Below are 6,330 nucleotides of genomic sequence, written 5' to 3'. Positions count from 1 at the left end.
GCCTCCAAAAGTACTGGGATTACAGGCCTGAGCCACCGCACACAGCCTTGTTTTGCTATTTATTTATTTTTTCTTTTTTCTTTTTATTTATTTTTTAAGATGGGGTTTCACCATGATGACCAGGCTGGTCTTGAACTCCTGACCTCAGGTGATCCACCCACCTCGGCCTCCCAAAATGCTAGGATTACAGGCGTGAGCCACTGTGCCCGGCTGTTTTTTAATTTTTTAATTTTTTTTTTTCTTTTTTTGAGACAGAGTTTCCCTCTTGTCATCCAGGTTGGAGTGTAATTCTGCAATCTCGGCCGGGCGTGGTGGCTCACACCTGTAATCCCCGCACTTTGGGAGGCCGAGGCAGGTGGATCACAAGGTCAGAAGATCAAGATCATCCTGGCCAACATGGTGAAACCCCGTGTCTACTTTAAAAAATGCAAAAATTTGCTGGGCGTGGTGGTATGCGCCTATAGTCCCAGCTACTCATGAGGTTCAAGCAGGAGAATTGCTTGAACCCGGGAGGCGGCATTGTAGTGAGCCGAGATTGCACCACTGCACTCCAGCCTGGCACCTGGTGACAGAGCAAGACTCTGTCTCGGCCGGGCTCGGTGGTTCAAGCCTGTAATCCCAGCACTTTGGGAGGCCGAGGCGGGTGGATCATGAGGTCAAGAGATCGAGACCATCCTGGTCAACATGGTGAAACCCCGTCTCTACTAAAAATACAAAAAATTAGCTGGGCATGGTGGCGCGTGCCTGTAATCCCAGCTACTCAGGAGGCTGAGGCAGGAGAATTGCCTGAACCCAGGAGGCGGAAGTTGTGGTGAGCCGAGATCGCACCATTGCACTCCAGCCTGGGTAACAAGAGCGAAACTCCGTCTCAAAAAAAAAAAAAAAAAAAAAAAAAAAAGACTCTGTCTCAAAAAAAAAAAAAGAAAAGAAAAGAAAAGAAAATTCTGCAATCTCGTCTCTCTGCAACCTCCACCTCCCAGGTTCAAGTGATTCTCCTGCCTCAGCCTCCCGATTCGCTGGGATTACAGGCATGCGCCACCAAGCCCAGCTAATTTTTGTATTTTTAGTAGAGACAGGGTTTCACCATGTTGGCCAGGCTGGTCTCAAACTCCTGACCTCAGGTGAGCTGCCCACCTCAGCCTCCCAAAGTGCTGGGATTACCGGTGTGAGCCACTGCGCCCAGCTTTAACTTTTTTTTTTTTTAATAGAGGCAGGATCTCAATCTATCACCTAATCCAGAGCGCAGTGGTGCAATCATAGCTCACTGCAGCCTCAAACTCATAGGCTCAAGCGATCCTCCTGCCTCAGCCTCCCAAGTAGCTGAAAATACAGGTATGTGCCACCACGCCCAGCTAAATTCTTTTTTAAATTGTTTTGTAGAGAGGAAATCTTGCTATGTTGCCCAGGATAGTCTAAAACCCCCAGCCTCAAGCGATCCACCCACTAGGGCTTCAAAAGTGTTGAGATGTCTACCGCCATACCACCCTGAATGCGCCTGATCTCATCAGATCTCGGAAGCAAAGCAGGGTCGGGCCTGGTTAGTACTTGGATGGGAGACCGCCTGGGAATACCAGGTGCCGTAGGCTTTCGGCAGCCAGGCGCGGTGGCTCAAGCCTGTAATCCCAGCACTTTGGGAGGCCAAGGCGGGTGGATCACAAAGTCAAGAGATCAAGACCATCCTGGTCAACATGGTGAAACCCGTCTCTACTAAAAATGCAAAAAATTAGCTGGGCATGGTGGCGCGTGCCTGTAATCCCAGCTACTCAGGAGGCTGAGGCAGGAGAATTGCCTGAACCCAGGAGGCAGAGGTTGCATTGAGCTGAGATCGCGCCAATGCACTCCAGCCTGGGCAACAAGAGTGAAACTCCATCTCAAAAAAAAAAAAAAAAAGTGTTGAGATAATAGCCGTGAGTAACAGTGACCAACATAGGGGTTATTTTTGAGATTGAACCAGAATATGAACTTTTAAGTGGGGATTTTTAAAATGTAATGCCTGAAAACACCCAAACAGGCATGATGGCTCACTCCTGTAATCCCATCACTTTGGGAGGTGGAGGCAGGAACATCACTTGAAACCAGGAGTTCAAGACCAGTCTGGGCAACACAGTGAGATCCCTGTCTCTAAAAATTAAAAATTCAGCCAGGCACAGTGGCTCACACCTGCAATCCCAGCACTTTGGGAGGCCGAGGCGGGTGGACCATGAGGTCAACAGATCGAGACCATCCTGGTCAACATGGTGAAACCCCGTCTCTACCAAAAATACAAAAAAATAGCTGGGCATGGTGGCACATGCCTGTAATCCCAGCTACTCAGGAGGCTGAGGCAGGAGAATTGCCTGAACTCAGGAGGCGGAGGTTGTGGTGAGCTGAGATCATGCCATTGCACTCCAGCCTGGGTAACAAGAGCGAAACTCTGTCTCAAAAAAAAAAAAAATACAAAAATTAGCCAGGCACGGTCGCTTGTGCCTTTAGTCCCAGCTACTTAGGAAGCTGAGGCAAAAGAATTGCTTGAACCTGGGAGGCAGAGGTTGCAGTGAGCAGAGAGCACACCACTGCACTCCAGCCTTAGTGACAGAGAGACTCCGTCTCAAAAAGAAAAAATTAAAAATTAAAAAATTAGACAGGCATGGTGGCACATGTGTGTGGTCTCAGCTACTCAGGAGGGCACCACTGCACTTCATCCTGAGCAACAGAGAGAGACTGTGTCTCAAAAAAACAAAACAAAAAAAATGGCTGGACACAGTGACTCATTCCTATAATCCCAACACTTTGAGAGGCCAAGGTGAGCAGATCACCTGAGATCAGGAGTTCCGGACCAGCCTGGCCAACATGACGAAACCCTGTCTCTACTAAAAAATAGCCCAGTGGGTGCCTGTAATCCCAGCTACTCTGGAGGCTAAGGTAGGAGAATTGCTTGAACCTGGGAGGCGGAGGTTTCGGTGAGCCAAGATTGTGTCACTGCACTCCAGCCTGGGCGAAAGAGCAAAACTCTGTCTCAAAACAAAAACCAAAAACAGCCGGACATGGTGGCTCATACCTGTAATCCCAGCACTTCAGGAGGCCAAGACAGGTGGATCACCTGAGGTCTGAAGTCCGAGACCAGCCTGGCCAACATGGTGAAACCCCATCTCTACTAAAAATACAAAAAATTAGCTGGGTAGGGTGGTGGGCGCCTATAATCCCAGCTACTAGGGAGGCTGAGGCAGGAGAATCGCTTGAACATGGTGGGCAGAGATTGCAGTGAGCCAAGATTGTGCCATTACACTCCAGCCTGGGCAACAAGAGTGAAACTCCATCTCAAAAAACCAAAACAAAACCTCATATTCCAATTCTGCGAACCGTGTGTGCTGAGCTATTATTTATAAATGGCTTCTCTCTGCCTCAGCTCTTCTGAGTCTGTTCCCTAACTCTGTCCCCATAAGCATGAGAACTTCTTCCAGCCTGGGTCCCACCAGTGGTCCTAGACAAACCCAGATACCAGCTCCTGGGACGTGGTCTGGGCCTGGTGAAGGTTAGTGGGATACAAGCTAATTCTCAGGTGGGTGGGAATCATGGTCAAGGACGGGGCCAAGGCCAGGGCAGGCTGTCAGCAGGAGTCAGTCCAGGGGCTGGGCACGGAGCACAGGAGGCAGAGCCAGTGGTTCAGGAAGGGACATGGGAGACCAAGGAAGGGCCCTCCACCCCCCGGCTGCCTGCAAGCACAGTCACTGCACAGAGGCTGTAGGAGGCCGAGGCCTGGTCTGGCCCGAGCAGGTGGACCCACGTCTACATTACGCCAGTGTCCACTGACACCCAGCTGACCCTGTCACTCAAGAAGAATGGCATGTATCTTCTTGACCCCAAATGCCTCTGCTTATGGGCAGAGCCCCAGCGAGACACTGAGTTCCCAGGAAGGGAACGGAAGCTAGTGTACCTCCTGGGTCCCCAAGTGCAACCCAACCTGTCCGCCCACCTTGTCCCCTGGACTCCCTCCCCCTCCTCCCCTCTCTTTTCTCTCCCCCAGTCTCCCTGCACAGCTCACTGCACTCATCGCTGGGCTGGGCGATGTCCTGCCAGGGGATCTGTGTGCAGCTAGAAATGTGTGTACATGTGAGTGATCATGCATGCCTGTACATGCATGCAGGCGCTCATGTATGAGCTGATGGGCACATACACATGGTGTGTCTATGCCACTGTGTGAGCCTGTGTATGGACTGCAGAGCGGGGTCTGTGAGCTCCCCTGTTCCAACTCCCCAAGCCCAGAGGAGCTGCCTCTACTGGGCTGACCCTGTCCTGACAGCCCCTTGGGACTGGGGGAGGAGCAGAGCCCTCCCTGCCCTCACCGAGAAACTAGGAGGCCCAGAGTGTCCCCACCTTCCTGGGGAAGGTAAGAGGGAGGAACAGCCTGAGTGAAATGAGAAGGAGCATGTGGCTCATGTGGGTGTCCCTGGGCGTGAGTGAGGGCAGAAGAAGGATGTCTGGGAGAGAAACCTGCTTAAAGGGAAAAACAGTGAGTTAGGTTCAAGAGATGTTATATATATATGTATATTAAGACGGGGGTTCCACCATGTTGGTCAGGCTGGTCTTGAACTCCTGACCTTAGGTGATCCACCCGCCTTGGCCTCCAAAGTGCTTGGATTACAGGTGTGAGCCACCACACCCAGCCGATGTTTTATATATATATATATATAAATTTTTTTTTTGAGACATTGTTTAGCTCTTGCCACCCAGGCTGGAGTGCAATGGCACAATCTTGGTTGACTGCAACCTCCGCTTCCCAAGTTCAAGTGATTCTCCTGCTTCAGCCTCCCAAGTAGCTGGAACTACAGGCACACGGTACCACACAGGGCTAATTTTTTTGTATTTTTAGTAGAGACAGGTTTTTTGTGTTTTTTTTTGAGACGGAGTTTCACTCTTGTTACCCAGGCTGGAGTGCAATGGCGCGATCTCGGCTCACCGCAACCTCCGCCTCCTGGGTTCAAGCAATTCTGCCTCAGCCTCCTGAGTAGCTGGGACTACAGCTGTGTGCCACCATGCCCAGCTAATTTTTTTGTGTTTTAGTAGAGACGGGGGTTTCACCATGTTGGCCAGGATGGTCTTGATCTCTTGACTTCGTAATTCACCCGCCTCGGCCTCCCAAAATACTGGGATTAAGGCGTGAGCCACCGCACCCGGCCAGAGATGGATTTTATCATGTTGGCCAGGCTGGTCTCAAACTCCTGACCTCAGATGATCTACCTGCCTCGACCTCCTAAAGAGCTGGGATTACAGACATGAGCCACCGTGCCCGGCCAAGAGATGTTATATTTGGAGGACCCTTGGGACATCTGTGTAGGGCGAAACCTGGAGTCAATGGGGACCTTGGAGCCTTGAAACCCTAGTTCATGTGGATAGGGCAGAGGGGAACTGACCCCAGGCCCTGGGTTCAGGAGTGGACACAGAAGCAGGGCCTCCCCAGCGTCTGAGAATTAGACTTAGTGTGGGTTTCCCCAAACTGCACCCTGAAACAGGGACTTCGTTGTGGGCAGTTGATTTGGGAGATGATCCAAGGAAATAGAAGTGAGGCAGTGGGGAAACTGAGGCAGGGAAGGAAGAAAAGCCAATGAAGCCTGGGCAATTGGTGTATAATCTCACTCTGAGCCCTCTGATGAGTTAATCTCTGAAGACCTGAGGCAAAGCCTCAGGAAGAGGCAAAGCCGGTCTGACCAGTAAGAAAACTGCAGGAACAGCTGGGCACGGCAGCTCACGCATGTAATCCCAGGACTTTGGGAGGCCGAGGCAGGCAGATTACCTGAGGTCCAGGGTTCGTGACCAGCCTGGCTAACATGGTGAAACTCTGTCTCTACTACAAATACAAAAAAAAAAAAAAATAGCTGGACATGGTGACAGACACCTCTCATCCCTGCTAAGGCAGGACCATCACTTGAACCCAGGAGGCAGAGGTTGCAGTGAGCCAAGGCCCAGACTGCACTCCAGCCTGGGTGACAGAGGGAGACAAACAAACAAAAGAAAAAACAAGAACAAAAACAAAAAACAAGGAAACTGCAGAAACACAGCAGAGTGCAGAGCTCAGCCGGGAGGCACCTCTCACCAAGCTGAGGCTTCCAGAGCCTTGTCCCAAGATACTGGCAGGGCTGCCCTGTCACTCACCGTTCCCACCTCTGCTCCTCAACTTGCTTTCTTAGTTAAGGGGGCCAATGCCAAGGCACTGGCTAACAGCAAAAATGAACCCTTGTTCCAAGGAATGGATAAATGAGCAAAATTACCCACACTCAGCTGGGTGCAGTGGCTCACGCCTGTAATCCCAGCACTTTGGGAGACTGAGGCGGGCGGATCACCTAAGGTCAGGAG

The 6,330-nt window shown here is 51.1% G+C and overlaps 1 non-coding gene across 1 annotated transcript; it reads left to right on the top strand.

Annotated features, from left to right (window-relative positions):
• The first annotated feature begins 1,467 nt into the window (after positions 1–1,467).
• LOC120366924 (5S ribosomal RNA) lies at positions 1,468–1,586 on the top strand. The gene has a single exon (XR_005581448.1). It is a non-coding gene; the product is annotated as a 5S ribosomal RNA (ribosomal RNA).
• The last annotated feature ends 4,744 nt before the right edge of the window (positions 1,587–6,330 follow it).

The sequence above is a fragment of the Saimiri boliviensis genome, chromosome 17, assembly GCF_048565385.1.
Source record: "Saimiri boliviensis isolate mSaiBol1 chromosome 17, mSaiBol1.pri, whole genome shotgun sequence".
Classification (NCBI taxonomy): Eukaryota; Metazoa; Chordata; class Mammalia; order Primates; family Cebidae; genus Saimiri; species Saimiri boliviensis.
This window is presented reverse-complemented; position numbering and strand designations above follow the sequence as displayed.